Source organism: Capra hircus, chromosome 16 (genome assembly GCF_001704415.2).
Source record: "Capra hircus breed San Clemente chromosome 16, ASM170441v1, whole genome shotgun sequence".
In the NCBI taxonomy this organism is placed as follows: Eukaryota; Metazoa; Chordata; class Mammalia; order Artiodactyla; family Bovidae; genus Capra; species Capra hircus.
In genome coordinates this window covers 45,985,906-45,999,447 of record NC_030823.1, presented here as the reverse complement: position 1 = coordinate 45,999,447, position 13,542 = coordinate 45,985,906, and the positions used below count along the sequence as shown (strand labels likewise).

Sequence of the window (13,542 nt, the reverse complement as noted above, 5' to 3'; positions counted from 1 at the left end):
GTGTGGACGAGCAGAGATCCTGCCATGCGTGCAACGGGCATGCAAAACACAGGGGCTGCCCGTGAAAGGACATCTTGGAGAATCTAAGCAACAGACAGGGACGCCCTTTGTTGGGTTTTCACACTGTCAACTCAGTTCTTTTGTTTACACAAGCACTGGGATGGAGGTGGCAGAATAATGTCCACCAACCCAGGCTGACCTGATCCCTGGAAGGTGATCTCATGAGGTCAAAAGGATGGAGTTAAGGATCTTGAGACAGAATGGTTGTCCTGGACTCTCCAGGTCAAGTCCAGGGTCATCACAAGGCCCCATGGGGAAGCAGGCGGACCAGAATCAGAGCAGAGGCAGAGGTCAGCGCTGCCCTCGCCTCAGGTCAGGGCCAAGCAGACTCTCCCAGAGGCCATATGCCATAGGCCACCTGACTGCCCTTGGCCACATCAACCTACAGGGAAAACCAAGCTTACTCTGTGGACAGAAAACCTCCGACAAAGGTGAAAACAGCAGAAAACACAAAAACTGCCAAAAGAGAGAATGTGTAAAAGTTTCATATTTTTGTAATTTTTTTTAAAGATGTGAAATAATACCAGTATAAAAAAAAATTACATACCAAACAATATAGTGTTTGTATAAAACTCAGTAAAAAAGCATAATTTTATCATTTAAAATAATTCAAAAAATACATTTTGCTGAGCGCAAACCCTAATGTCATAGACACTGACGACGCCCGTGTGCCACAGAGAGAAACTGGCCTGGGTTCACTGGGGCGCTCACATCTGCCACGGGACTGCTATGCAGTCGGTACTGGCAGCAGCCTGACGGGATGGGACAGGACCATCATACACGGTCAGGGCGCGGGGACCCCGCGATCCTTGGCTGAGTTCACGGAGCAGAGTCCTGGGACAGGAGCAGCCCCTGAGAATGGCAGGACAGCCCCTTCCTCTACTGGTAGATGACCTTCACGCAAAAGGTCTCCTCGTTTTTGTCTTCATGGTCGTTAATGTAAATCAGGATCTCCTCCTCCCCAGCTCTCTGACGGGACGCAAACCGCAGGCCGATGGTATAGGTCTCGCCTCCCCCGACCTGGAAAGAAATGTTGCCATACTCGTGTCCACCCCGCCAGCTCCACAGACAAACACACACACACACCCCAGGCTAGCAGCTTCCACCCAGGCAAACATACATACACACATGTACATGCATGTCACACACACACACACCCCCCACCCCACCCCCAGGCTGGCAGGCTTCAGAAAACACACATACATTTGGAACCCAATCTCCCATGTTACTGTCAAGCCCTCTCCCCCACAGCCGCTCTTCCCAAGTCCCCGGGAGACACGTCACTAAGCCCCCTCCCCTGACTGACAGACTCTGATCCACTCTGAGCCGCTGCTCACTTTCTCTAAAATAGCCACAGTAGATCAAGGCCTCACTTGCCAGAGAATCTGGATGAAACTGCTGTGAAACTGCCGGGGAGGTGGGGGCCTAGGTGTGGGGTCAGAGGCCCAGGCAGTGTTCAGTGGGGGTGCCCCTGGGGACTGCAGGCATCTCACTGGAGCACAGACTGTTTTCCCCAGGACCTCCTGGAGCCCCCCAACCCTGCAGGGTTCCACCCCTGAGCAGCCCGCACCTGGAAGGCGTCCTCCTTGAACTGCAGCAGGTGGGGGTGGTCACTGTGCAGGCGGTAGGCCCTCCGCGAGGGGTAGGGGTTGGTGTAGGTGATGCGCTTGTTGGCACCCCTCCCGCCCCCCGCGGGCAGCTTGATCTCGAAGGCCTGCGGGGAGGGCAGGAGTTGGCACCTGGCTGCTTCTCCGGCAGCTTCCCAAGCCTGCCCTGCGCTCGGGGCCCTAGACGCTGGATGGCTCCATAAATACAGCAGACAAGCCCCCCGAGGTCCTGGCCTAGGAGGCTCACAGTTCAGAAACCAACACCCCCCAGACCCCCAGCCACTGGGCAGGCCGGGTCAGGGGACCAGGTGACAATCAGGGGACACCCCACCCAGCCATGTGGCCCCACATCCCACATCAGACCTTGGAGATGAGAGGCGGCCGGCAGGAGAGACACAGGAGCCATGAGGCCACTAGCTGGTGAGCGTCCACGTCGACCAGGTGGAGGTGCGTGAAGCGGCTGCCCGGCCTGCGGGCCCTGACGCTCACATGCAAGTCCTGAACCCCATGAGGGGGCAGCACAAACACACCTCTGGGGTCCGTCTTCCAGGGGACAGAGGAGAAGGGGGTCAGGAGGTGAGGGTTTCATCCCAGGGAGCCCAATGGTTCAGGGGTGACCACCTGTGCTGGGCGGGAAGCCCTCCAGTCTGCATGAAGTCAAGCTTGCCACTGGCACCAGTACCAGCGGAGCACAGTCCATGTCCCCATCTTTGGGGTTGCGTCCCCTCCCCCACAGCAGGAACCCCTAAGTGCTGGAGCAGCCTCGGCAGAGAAGAGCTGAACCAGCCCAGCCTCGGGCAAGGCATCCACATCATCCCGTCACCGAGATGTACAATCATGGCCACACTGACTCCAGAGTCACAGTTAATTCTTCCCATGATATACAATATATACTCCCATAAATATCGTAGTATATACTCCCAGAAATTCTACAAGTTGCTGGTGGGGTCTGTAAATAAGTCAGTCATCCCACGAAGGCACATCTGGCAAAGGCAATGTGAACTAAGGCTCTGTTGACCTTCAGGAATCCCCTGAGCTGCAGCACCATTCCCACCCCCTCCCCGGGTGGGCAAGGAAGGGAGGGCGCAGGGGACCTCCTTGAGACCCAACAGCCCCCACCCAAAGGCCATACCGTCAGCTCCTGGGGGTGTGAGCTGAAAGCCTGCACCCTCCTAACTGTCTGCGTCCCCCGGAGGACGAGAGCCAGGCGGGTCCTCTGGCCGGCGATACAGGAGACGTCCACTCGCTGCAGCGAGTGTAGGTGGACCTGCCAGGTCTGGACAGGCGTTGCCAACCAGCGGTCTCTGCGGGCAGAAGCCATTCACGGTCCGCGAGGACACTACACTGACTGCGGGAGGGGAGCCCCAGGAGGCTGAGAAGGCGGCCAAGAGGGCAGGCGGGGCCCAGGGGCTGTCACCCCCACGGCCCCCTTCCCTCCGAGGCCGAGGCGCTCAGGCAGGGCTGTGGCCTCTACGTGGCCTTGACCCTGAACAGAGACCTCAAATGTGTGGCAACATGGGCTTCGGCACACTTGCACCTGGGTCAGCAGAACCCCAAACCAGGCCTAGTGCAAACCCCATGGACAGCACGGCACGGACCAGGACGTGGACTAGGAGGTCACATGGGCCTGAGCCCAGGCTCTGCAACAGCCGCCTGGTGCCAGGGACACTGACTCTTGGTGGTAAATGGGCCTCAGGGACGCCTGCCCACAACCATCATGAGGACAACATTCTTTAGCCACCACATGGCACCTGCAAGCCAGGCACTGACCCTCGGCTGGGGTGGGCACTCAGTGCAAGTGACACCCCTCAACCCTCCCCATTCCCAGATGGGCTGCAGCAAACCCTCCAGCTTGCCTGTACTGGTTTTAAAGGCTCTCAAGGCCTGGGAGATATGACTCACAGGGAGAGGGAAAGGGACTGAGGTCATTTCACCGGGTCCTTGGGCATCACAGGAAACGACACCACCTTCCATCTCCCTGGGGGGCGGGGTAGGCAGGACCACAGCCTGCATCCCTCAGACTTGGGAGTGGCCACGGGAACAAGGCTGTCTGGCCATCCTGGCACGTGCTGCGGCAGAAGTGGCCTCCTGCCTGGGTCTGAAGCATCCCACCAGCTGGTAATGCCAGCTGAGCAGAAGCTCCTTGCAAGACCTCAGCCAGTCTCAGCTCACGTGGCCAAACACCTGACAGCCTCCTCACCACAAGTGTAGAAGCCACAGCACTGGCAACTTCCAGGGCCACCAGCGGTCCCCAGCCTGCCTCCTCACCAACCCCCACCCTCCACACCACCATGGCCCACACGCTCACACGTAGATGGTGACAAAGAAGTCCTTGACCTCTGGGCTAGGGCCACTGGCCACCTTCAGGAACACGTCACGGGGCTCCCCGGGGCCCTGTCGACAGGGGGGCGCATCACAGCAACACTGGGCTCCAACCCCAGCCCCCCAATGCAGGTGTGAATCAGGCCCCCTCCCCCAACACGTTTTTAATTTTCTGTACTCATCAGAATTCATTATTTTTGTCACTGCAAAAGAGAAAAATCCTTAACTTCTTGATTTCATATTGAGTTTAATAATTATATTCTGCAGGAGATTTTATCCCATTTCCTAACCAGTCATAACATAATTATGGCCGTTATCCTTGCACAATGGCAATTAATAAGTGCCTTAATTACCACTCACTTTATTCTGTTTGCCTCACGCATTTTTTTTTAATTTAAATTCAGATAATCAAGGAACTGATCTGCTAGCAGGAAAAATGAAAACTCATTCATATAACTCTCATGAGGATGTCAAAATAGCCCTTTAGCAGCTTAGAAACAAGCCACTTCAGTGAAAACCTAAAATGAAGAAGTTGCAATACACCCAGGATGCAAATGGTAGGCAAGGCCTGGAGAGGGCAGGGCCACAGAACTTACCACATTCTGTGTCTCACAAATGATGTTCGGGTCACTACATCGAACGTGGAGAGGAGGGTCCTCACTGGTCGTCCCTACAGGGGCACCTGGAGGGGGGAATATGAAAGCAAATGTCTTTTCCCAAAAGCCAAGGGCCCCATAGGTGCTTAACGAAACCCACTAGGGGACATAGCTGTCTGCATGAACACCAGCGCTTTTTTCTCACCCAAGGGAGTAACCACAGGAAGTGGGGCAGGGGGGGCGGGTGGGTACCATGGAGCCAGGAGCCAGATACAAAGGCTCAGTTCTGTTCTGAAGGCACCAGGGAGAAGTGAATCAGCAGGTGAATCCCCAGGCCCACCACAGAGGACAGCACAGAGCCTGACACCCAAGGCTGGAGAACTTCCCCGGGCTGTGGATTTCAGGATGGAATCCAAGGGCCACGGACGCCCTGCCACTGAAGAGGACGTGAGAAGGTCACCGTGTCAAACGGTCAGGCAGGAGGCTGCGCTGGGTTGTTTAAGAGCATCCCGGGTTGATGGAAGAAGAATACTTGTCACCCTCAGGAGATGCCTTTTCCACCTGCTGAACCTGCCCCAGGCCGGCTGTGGGGAGAGCGGGACCTGCCTGGAAGCACATGCCAGGGCGGCAGGCGGATGGCCTTCTTCAGGAAGGTGAGCTCTGGGTGATAAAAGCGGAAGACCTGGTCCACCACGTGGGGCTGCAGCTCCGCCGTCAGGCAGAGCACCGCCAGGGGCTTGCCGCTGCCCGCACGGAACAGGACCTGCCAGAGAGCAGAGGGCGGGCGGCGCAGGGTCAGGACCTGCACATAGGGTCTCGGGCAGCTGCTTGCACAGCACCTCTCTGGACAGACAGGGTGGGGGTCCCCGTAGTGTCTGCTCACCCCTAGGAGGTGGGAAGGGCAGGCAGAGTCAGACACACAGGGTCTGCAGTCATGGGTGCCCACCCGAGGGGACCCGCCCAGCACAGGTTTCACACACGTGGACCACACGCGGCTGCCGCTCCTGCCACTTCCTGGAGGGAAGGGAAGTGCTCAGAAGGCCAGTGAGATAGGTCTGCAGCCCTGAGTCCCCCTCCAACGCTCCCACTGCCTGCATGTGCTGGGAAGTCATTCTAGAAGATCTAGACACTAACCCCACCAGGCCCTCACGGGCGGGAGCACAGCATGTCCCCCAGAAGGTAAAAGGGGGCTGTGCCTAAACCCAAATGGCTACAGATACAAACTTTCCTTGTTTAAAAAAATCATTATTCACTGAAAAAAAAAAAAAAAGTGTCCAAGAGAGGTTCTAACTGGAGAGATGATGGAGCCAGTGTCTTTATTCCGGGACTCGGCCGGCCCAGCGAGCTCTCAGGAGCCAGGAGAGCACCACACGGTCAGTCCCGAAGCTGGACAACCTTCCCACATCGGCGCAAAGCTCAGGCCCCCAGACAGACCTTCCACATGGAAAGGTTGCTCTTCCACTTTGGGTATTATTATGAAACCTTTTAGACGTGTAACTGGACACGTGATAACTGGACAGCCGCCCACGAGGCCACGTGGGTGTGAGACAGGCACAAGCTGCACACGGCCGCCCTCTCCAGGGAGCCCCTCCTGAACGCATGGTCACTACCCCTTGTTCGTCTTCACCGTTCCCTCCGGGTCTTTAAGTGACTCCATGTTGGCTCTACCTTTTCAGAGGGTCACCTGAAAGCCACTGCCCCCTGCATCTGTCTCCAAGTCTGTCTCCATGCCTTGCGTGTGCTCACCCGGCTTCATGATCCACTGGGAGGGGAGCCCCACCACTGCACCCACATTCCTGGCAGCTGCACCCTGACACTCCTGCTGGAATTTCACTGCTATTCTGGGTCTTTTAGCTCTACAGTGATCAACTGTTTATTTAGAGCAAGGAAATGCTCAGAGGGATCAGCAGCAAGGGCACCCCAGTCATAATGAGCACACCCAGCACCAGACCTTAGTTTCTAAACACCATTCTCCACTAACAGGAACCTTAGATAACTGGCTGATCCAGACACGGAGCAGAAAGTCTAAGATGACTCAGGACGGAACAGCTCATGTGCCGGGCACTAAGGAAGAGATCCAGCAATGGCAGGGACCTGTCAAAAGGACACAGGGGCCAGCTCAAAGCAGAAGCCCCTGGTGGCTGAGCAGTATAATAGAGAAAGACAGGGACAAATGACCACCTGCTGAACGAAACAAGAATTCATGCTCCAAAATGGTGACAAAGAAACTACAGGAATGAGTGGAGGGAGGCAAAGCTCTGCCTAGTCACTTAGAATGTAGAAGGGATGATCGAATCTGAAAGTCACCGATAGCCAACCATCACGCAAGAAGCATCAGTGAAGAATTATCTTACAAAGAATGTCTATATGTGTAAAACTGAGGCACTTGCTATACAGCAGAGATTGGCACAACACTGTAAGTCGACTATACTTCAATTAAAAAAAAAAGAATCATCCGTGGATATGAAAACCAGCAGCGGAAGCTGCATGAGGAGCAAGATATTGACGTAGTCTGAGTCTCTCCTGACAAAACACTATAGTTCTAATTATCGTCTATAAAATACTTGTGAATTAATTTTACATTGAAGGAGCCTGGCAGACACCATCTTAACCAAGTAAGAGAGTTAAATCAACATCACTGGAAATAGAACAAATCACCATTGTGTCCCTCCTGATCAGAGGCTCTGAGAACACAGCATACCATCTGTGCTCGTCCAGCCTGGATGCACAGCCTGAACCCACTGACTTGCAAACACCAGACAAACCAGACTGAGGGGCAGGTGGAAGAACTGGCCTTTGTGCATCCAAAGTACTGAGGTTGTGGAAGGCGAGGAAAACTGGCTGGGACCACCTGATGCACCGTGGGACCCAGAGTGAGTGAGGGGTCCAGGGTTGGGATATTTAGTAAAACGCAATCCAGGTCTACAATGAAATTGTATCAGTGTCAATTTTCTGATTTTCCAAGGCTGAGCACCGAAGAATTGATGCTTTTGAATTGTGGATAAGACTCTTGAGAATTCCTTGGACAACAAGGATATCAAACCAGTTAATCCAAAGGAAATCAACCCCGAATATTCACTGGAAGGACTGACACTGAAGCTAAAGCTCCAATATTTTGGCCACTGATGCAAAAAGCCAAATCACTGAAAAAGACTGTGATACTGGGAAAGACTGAAGGCAAAAGGAGAAGGGGGCAGCGGAGGATAAGATGATTAGACAGCATCACCCGCTCAGTGGACACGAGTTTGAGCAAACTCCAGGAGACAATCAAGGACAAGGGAGACTCGCATGCTGCAGTCCACAGGGTTGCGAAGCGCTGGACAGGGCTTAGTGACTGAACAACAACTGGCTGTGGAGTAGAGTATCCTCATTTTCAGGACCTGCGAGTTCTACGTTTCAAGGAGCAGCCGGGCATTTGCCCATAACTTATTCTCAAAGTGCTCAGAAAAAAAATATGTATATGGATAAATATAGACACAAAATGATAAGGTGGAGGTAAAATGTCAACAACTAGGAATCTGAGTAAATAATACATGGCAATTCTTTGCACTATTCTTATAACTGTTCTCTAAGTTTGAGATTATTTCAAAATTTTAAAAAGGCACAAAAATAAATAAATTTTTTTTAAAAAGGCACAGGAGCTAACTTGAAAGGGATGGCCATGGCCAGAAAGAGGACAGTTTAGTGGCCACTGCCTGCTGCACAGCAGAGATAAAACCACGGGTTCATAAGGAGACTCCCCCAAAACGGACCATCTTTGAAGGTTCCTAGGGCACAACTCGGAGAAGGCAATAGCACCCCACTCCAGTACTCTTGCCTGGAAAATCCCATGGATGGAGGAGCCTGGTAGGCTGCAGTCTATGGGTTGCGAAGAGTCGGACACAACTGAGCGACTTCACTTTCACTTTTCACTTTCATGCATTGGAGAAGGAAATGGCAACCCACTCCAGTGTTCTTGCCTGGAGAATCCCAGGAACGGCGGAGCCTGGTGGGCTGCTGTCTATGGGGTCGCACAGAGTCAGACATGACTGAAGCGACTTAGCAGCAGCAGGGCACAACTCATTATTTTAAAAATTGATAAGCAAAGGGAAAGAATCCAACATTTACCCCGACCTTCTGGTGTAAGATATATTTCAGGGTAACCAAACTGCTGACGGGGGAAGCTCTTATTTATAGAAGAATCACAAGCAGTAAGGACAGGAACAATGAGAGAAGTGGAGTCTCACCATATCCCACCTGATGGAATAATGGGTGTGGACAGTGGGCCTGTAGTGGACACATTAGCCCCAGGAATAGCCAGCCACCTCGGCCTCTGCACATGAGGCCACAGTCAGCCCAGCGAGGCTGGCCCATGGTGTCCAGCCCACGCCCAGTGACTCCACGGACAGAGCGCCGAGGACAGTGGGCCCCAGCTTCCACAGACCAACCGCAAAAGGATGAGCGAGCACGGACGGGACAACAGGCCATCCTGAGGATCTGCTGCTAATTTGGGGGCAGTGATGATGGCACAAAGTCAGCTTAAAAAATTAATCCTTATCAGTTTAGAGATACATAAAGAAGTAATTATGAGTAAACTCGTAAGGTGTCTGGGATTTGTTTTAAAACTCCAAATTCACTAAGGAAAAATTAGCCTCTCAGATTTCATTTATAGCCCTAACTAAGAAGTTGACACATTCTTTAGACAAAGGCAAAGCTGTGGCTCCGTGTTTAAATAAAATACAGCAAACTTTCCCGGGGACTGCCCCCCAACAGGGAGACTCAGGGATACAAGGCTGCCAGGTTCTCAGTCTTGGAAATCTGTTCTCAGGGTAAGGGGTGGGGCAAAAGTGTTCTTGTTTTTACTTTCATTTACTTTCAAAAGGCATCTTTTTTTGGAAAGCCACTCAGTCATGTCCAACTCTTTGTGACCCCATGGAATTTTCCAGGCCAGAATACTGGAAAGCATAGCCTTTCCCTTCTCCAGGGGATCCCCTCAACCCAGGGATTGAACCCAGGTCTCCCACATTGCAGGTGGATTCTTTACCAGCTGAGCCACAAGGGAAGCCCAAGAAGCCTATCCCTTCTCCGGGGGATCTTCCCAACCCAGGAATCAAATTGGGCTCTCCTGCATTGCAGGTGGATTCTTTACCAACTGAGCTATCAGGGAAGCCCTTCAAAAGGGCCTGGAGAAATCCATGGACTATACAGTCCCTGGGGTTGCAAAGAGTCGTACACAACTGAGTGACTTTCAAAAGGCATTAGTCTACCTAAAAAAGAAAACAAAAACAAATTTCTATAAAACAACAGTTTCCCAGATAACTAATAAGGACCTATTGTATAGCACAGGGAACTCAATACTCTATAATGACCTGTATGGGAAAAGAATCTGAAAAGAGTGGATATATGTAGATGTCTAACTGATCACTTTGCTGTCCATCTGAAACTAACACAACATTGTAAATCAACTGTACTCCAATAAAATTAAAAAAGAACACAACAGGGACCCAGGCTCCCCTAAGGACATCCTATATCAGCAGGTGGGTGATTGAGAAGTGTACCCTGCAAAAAGCCATCCCCAGAGATGACAACAGGCGAGTCCTACTTCCCAGAAGTAACACACGGATACACACACAGCACTTTGATTCTACACAATACGGGATGCTCTGTCAGGGTCAGAAGGCCCGTCTGACCCTGAGTATGGGGGCTACGCGGTGCCAGCTACAGCAGACACTGGGGCTGGGTGCTGGCTTCCCACTAAGCAAGTCTCCAGGGAGGTGTTCCATCCTAGACCCCTGCCCAGAGGCCACACCAGCATCCGGCTGAAGCTCCCACTGCCCTGTTAGGACACATAACGTCCACCTCCATGGGCCCTGCTCTACCCCGACCCTAGACCTCTCCCCTCTAGGAGGTGCACAGAAGGGCACGGGGGCCTGAGAAACAAACCACAGAACCCATGACACCTTTCACCCTCCTCTCAGAGGACCCCTGGCCGGCACTGCCAGACCTCAGACCATCCAGACGGGAGGCCTACTGTCCTCTGCCCCTTACCTTGGCATGTTTGGTGGGCATCGTGCTGGACTTACAGGGTGACCCAGCATCCGTGTCCTTCTCTGATCTCAGCTCAGCAGAGGCCTGCAAGAGGAACCGTGAGCCCCCAGGGTCATGAGACGGAGGCCCAGGGTGACAGGTACTTCTTCCCACCTGTAGGACCTTCTCCCTGTAGGACCTTCTCCCTGTAGGACCTTCTCCCTGTAGGAACGGTTGCCACCCTGAGTCCATGGCCTCAGAGGCCCCTTTACTCTCACAGTGACCCCACCCCTGGCAGCTGCTGTTATTAACCAACCCCCATGCCCCAAAGAGGAAGCAGGGCATGCTGAGAGCTGTAAGGGGGGTCAGAGCCCATAACCCAGCTCTGCTCAAAGCCAGAGGCCTGACACCTTCACTACAGTCCGGACAACCTCTTGCCCCAAAAGTGCATCCAAAGAGCCTGCACTGAAAACTGTGAGCCCCTCACGCCTGTCTCAGTGGTGAGCACTCCCTTGCAGAGCCGACCTCACGGGGTCAGGATGGAACACGCCTGCTGTACCCAGGCCATCACAGTATGCACTCTGCTCCCACCCTGACAAGAAACCCCCAGGTGTCTGCAGTTCATGTCAAGGAGCAAGCAGCAGTGAGCAGAGAGTAGAAAACCCGAGAAAGTTTCAACCCGTTGGCTCCTCTGAGATTTAAGAAAGGCTCTTCTACCAAATTAGTAAAGAGGATGAAGAGGAGGCGGTCCAGCTTTCCTGAGTGCTGAGTGCCCTGTCAGGGCCGCTGGATCACAGCACAGGTGCTGGGCATGGGTGGGTGGAGGTGGGCGCAGGTGAGACAGCGACAGCCAAGGGCTAACCGTCTCACCACACGGGATGAGGCCCCCACCTCCCACACGACTTGGCAAGTAGGCTTTCCCAGGTGCCTGGCCAGCCCCTTTGCACAAGAAGACGCCTTCCTCACCTGTGCTGAGGCCCATGGGCCCACAGAGAAAGTCTGGAACTTGAAGGGGATGTGGGCAGTCTCCCGAGGTCGCAGGAAGAGTTGGGGGGGCAGGCTGCCCCGCAGGTGGAACATGTCCTCCTCCAGCGGCGTGTGCAAGTCAGCCACGTCCTTGAAGTACCGCCACTCCTGACCATCCAGGATGAGACTGGAGGGAGGGGAGACAGCGCTGGGCACAATGTCCTTCCGGTCAGTCCCAGTGGTGGGGGGATGGGTTGGTAGGGGTAGATGCCCCCGCCCACTCAGACCCAGCGGCCAGGACCCTCAAGGGCAACACCAGCTCAGCTTTCAGTTCGAGCTGAGGGTAAAGGCTGGAGGCCTCACAGGGCGCCCGCAATCCCACCTGAGCTCGGGGTTGTCTATCTCGATGGTCACCGTGTGCTGCGCATTGTGGGGGTTCCTCAGGGCGAATTCGAAGAACTCAGCAGCGCCCAGCGTGGCGTGGATGGTGTGCTGCGTGGTTATGGCCGTGCTCAGCGCGCTGGCGATGCTCTCCGCCTTCGTGCGCTCACGGTAGGCAGCAATGACCTGCAGGTCTCGGGCGTGCTGGGCATGGAGGCTCTGCTGGGCCTGCAGACACAGGGGCCAAGGGGGCCGTGGTCCCGAGGCTCGACGCGGCTCGAGGGCTGTTTTCTGGCCACCTCCCCTTCTCCACCCCAAATGCCAGACTCCTTTGGAATCGACACTGCCCCCTTCTTGGACTCGGGGGTCAGGTGGGACTGGCCACCTCCAGCCCCAGGGGACAGAGAATGGGGCTGCCTGCCTGCAGCAGCCCTGGTTCCCTCTGCCCACAGGTGATGTACCCACGGAAGGTGAGGTCTGCCCACACGCCCCCTGAGACCACCACCATCCACCTGGGCGCAGTGAGAAACTAAAAGCAGAAGTCGCCAATGAAAGAGGAGAGAATCGCCCCAAAACTAAGACATGAGACCGGCTCCCCGGCCAGGTCTGCAGCAGTGGCAGCAGGAGCCCTGTCGGCAAGCGGAGTCGCCAGGAGGGGCTGCGGCCAGGCCTGACTGACCGCCAGCTGGGTCACGGTCCAGACCCAGGCACGCTGCCGTGGCGAGCCTTGGCGTGGGTCCTTTGTCCACCTCCTTCTTCAAATGCTTCATATTTCCATGGGTTTGGCCACCCCAGGTGTGTTAGAGGCTGGAGGTGGGCTTATTTTTCTTGGGCACCTTGTAGTGAAGAGTAAGGCCCATCAGACCTCAAGGTCAGGACCTGGGGAGACACCATGTGCTGGGGAGGCCGCGAGGGGCTCCAAACACAGAGGAGCCCAGACAGCTGAATGCCTTCAGACTCTGACGCAGAAGGCAAGGACCAAATTTGACTTCTGACTTAAATTAGTTTGGATATCGACTTCCCCATAGCCAACACTCTGGCCTTTCCCCAGAAGGAGATTGAAGCTGAGCCTTGTTTCTCCCGGGGGATTTGAAAAGAGGAGGGTAGTAGTGTTGATACTTGAGACCTCCCTACGTGGGCATTTTATGACCAGAGCTTCTCTATGCAATGGAACTTCTGCCAGGCTGGGCTGGATACCACAGCCAGACCTAATTCAGGGTGAGAAACAAACAGAGCTGGGCTTTTCAACCTGGACTTGAGATAGAGTGGAGGGGACACAGCCTGTACTGCCCACCAGTTAAGAGGCCCCAGGACGAGGGCTCTCGGGGACAGGCCCCGTGAAGATGGGCACAGGGCTGCCCCATCTTCAGACTGACCACCCAGATGAGCACAGCGACAGCCACTCCCCAGTTCACTGCAGGCCGGGTGGGTAAAGCCACAGACAGAGGCAGTTTGGCCCAGGGCAGAAGGTGCCCACACTGCACCAGGCCAGGGGGAAAGGCTGGAAAGGATGGACCCGCCTGAAGGGTCTGGCCCCACCTGTAGCTGCCTGGCAACACCCAGACTGTTAACCCAGCTCAGTCTTGTAACACACACGAGTCAGT

At 54.4% G+C, this 13,542-nt stretch overlaps 1 long non-coding RNA gene across 1 annotated transcript in view; it reads right to left on the bottom strand.

The window, feature by feature from the left end:
* Positions 531 to 13,542, bottom strand: part of NPHP4 — a 146,504-nt gene continuing 133,492 nt past the window's right edge. The window contains exons 22-31 of the long non-coding RNA XR_001919296.1: positions 11,940 to 12,166; positions 11,558 to 11,744; positions 10,613 to 10,696; positions 5,192 to 5,348; positions 4,586 to 4,671; positions 3,976 to 4,061; positions 2,800 to 2,971; positions 2,031 to 2,210; positions 1,631 to 1,774; positions 531 to 1,080 (exon numbers count right to left, since the gene is read on the bottom strand). This is a non-coding gene — a long non-coding RNA (nephrocystin 4). The remainder of the gene's footprint in view (positions 1,081 to 1,630; positions 1,775 to 2,030; positions 2,211 to 2,799; positions 2,972 to 3,975; positions 4,062 to 4,585; positions 4,672 to 5,191; positions 5,349 to 10,612; positions 10,697 to 11,557; positions 11,745 to 11,939; positions 12,167 to 13,542) is intronic.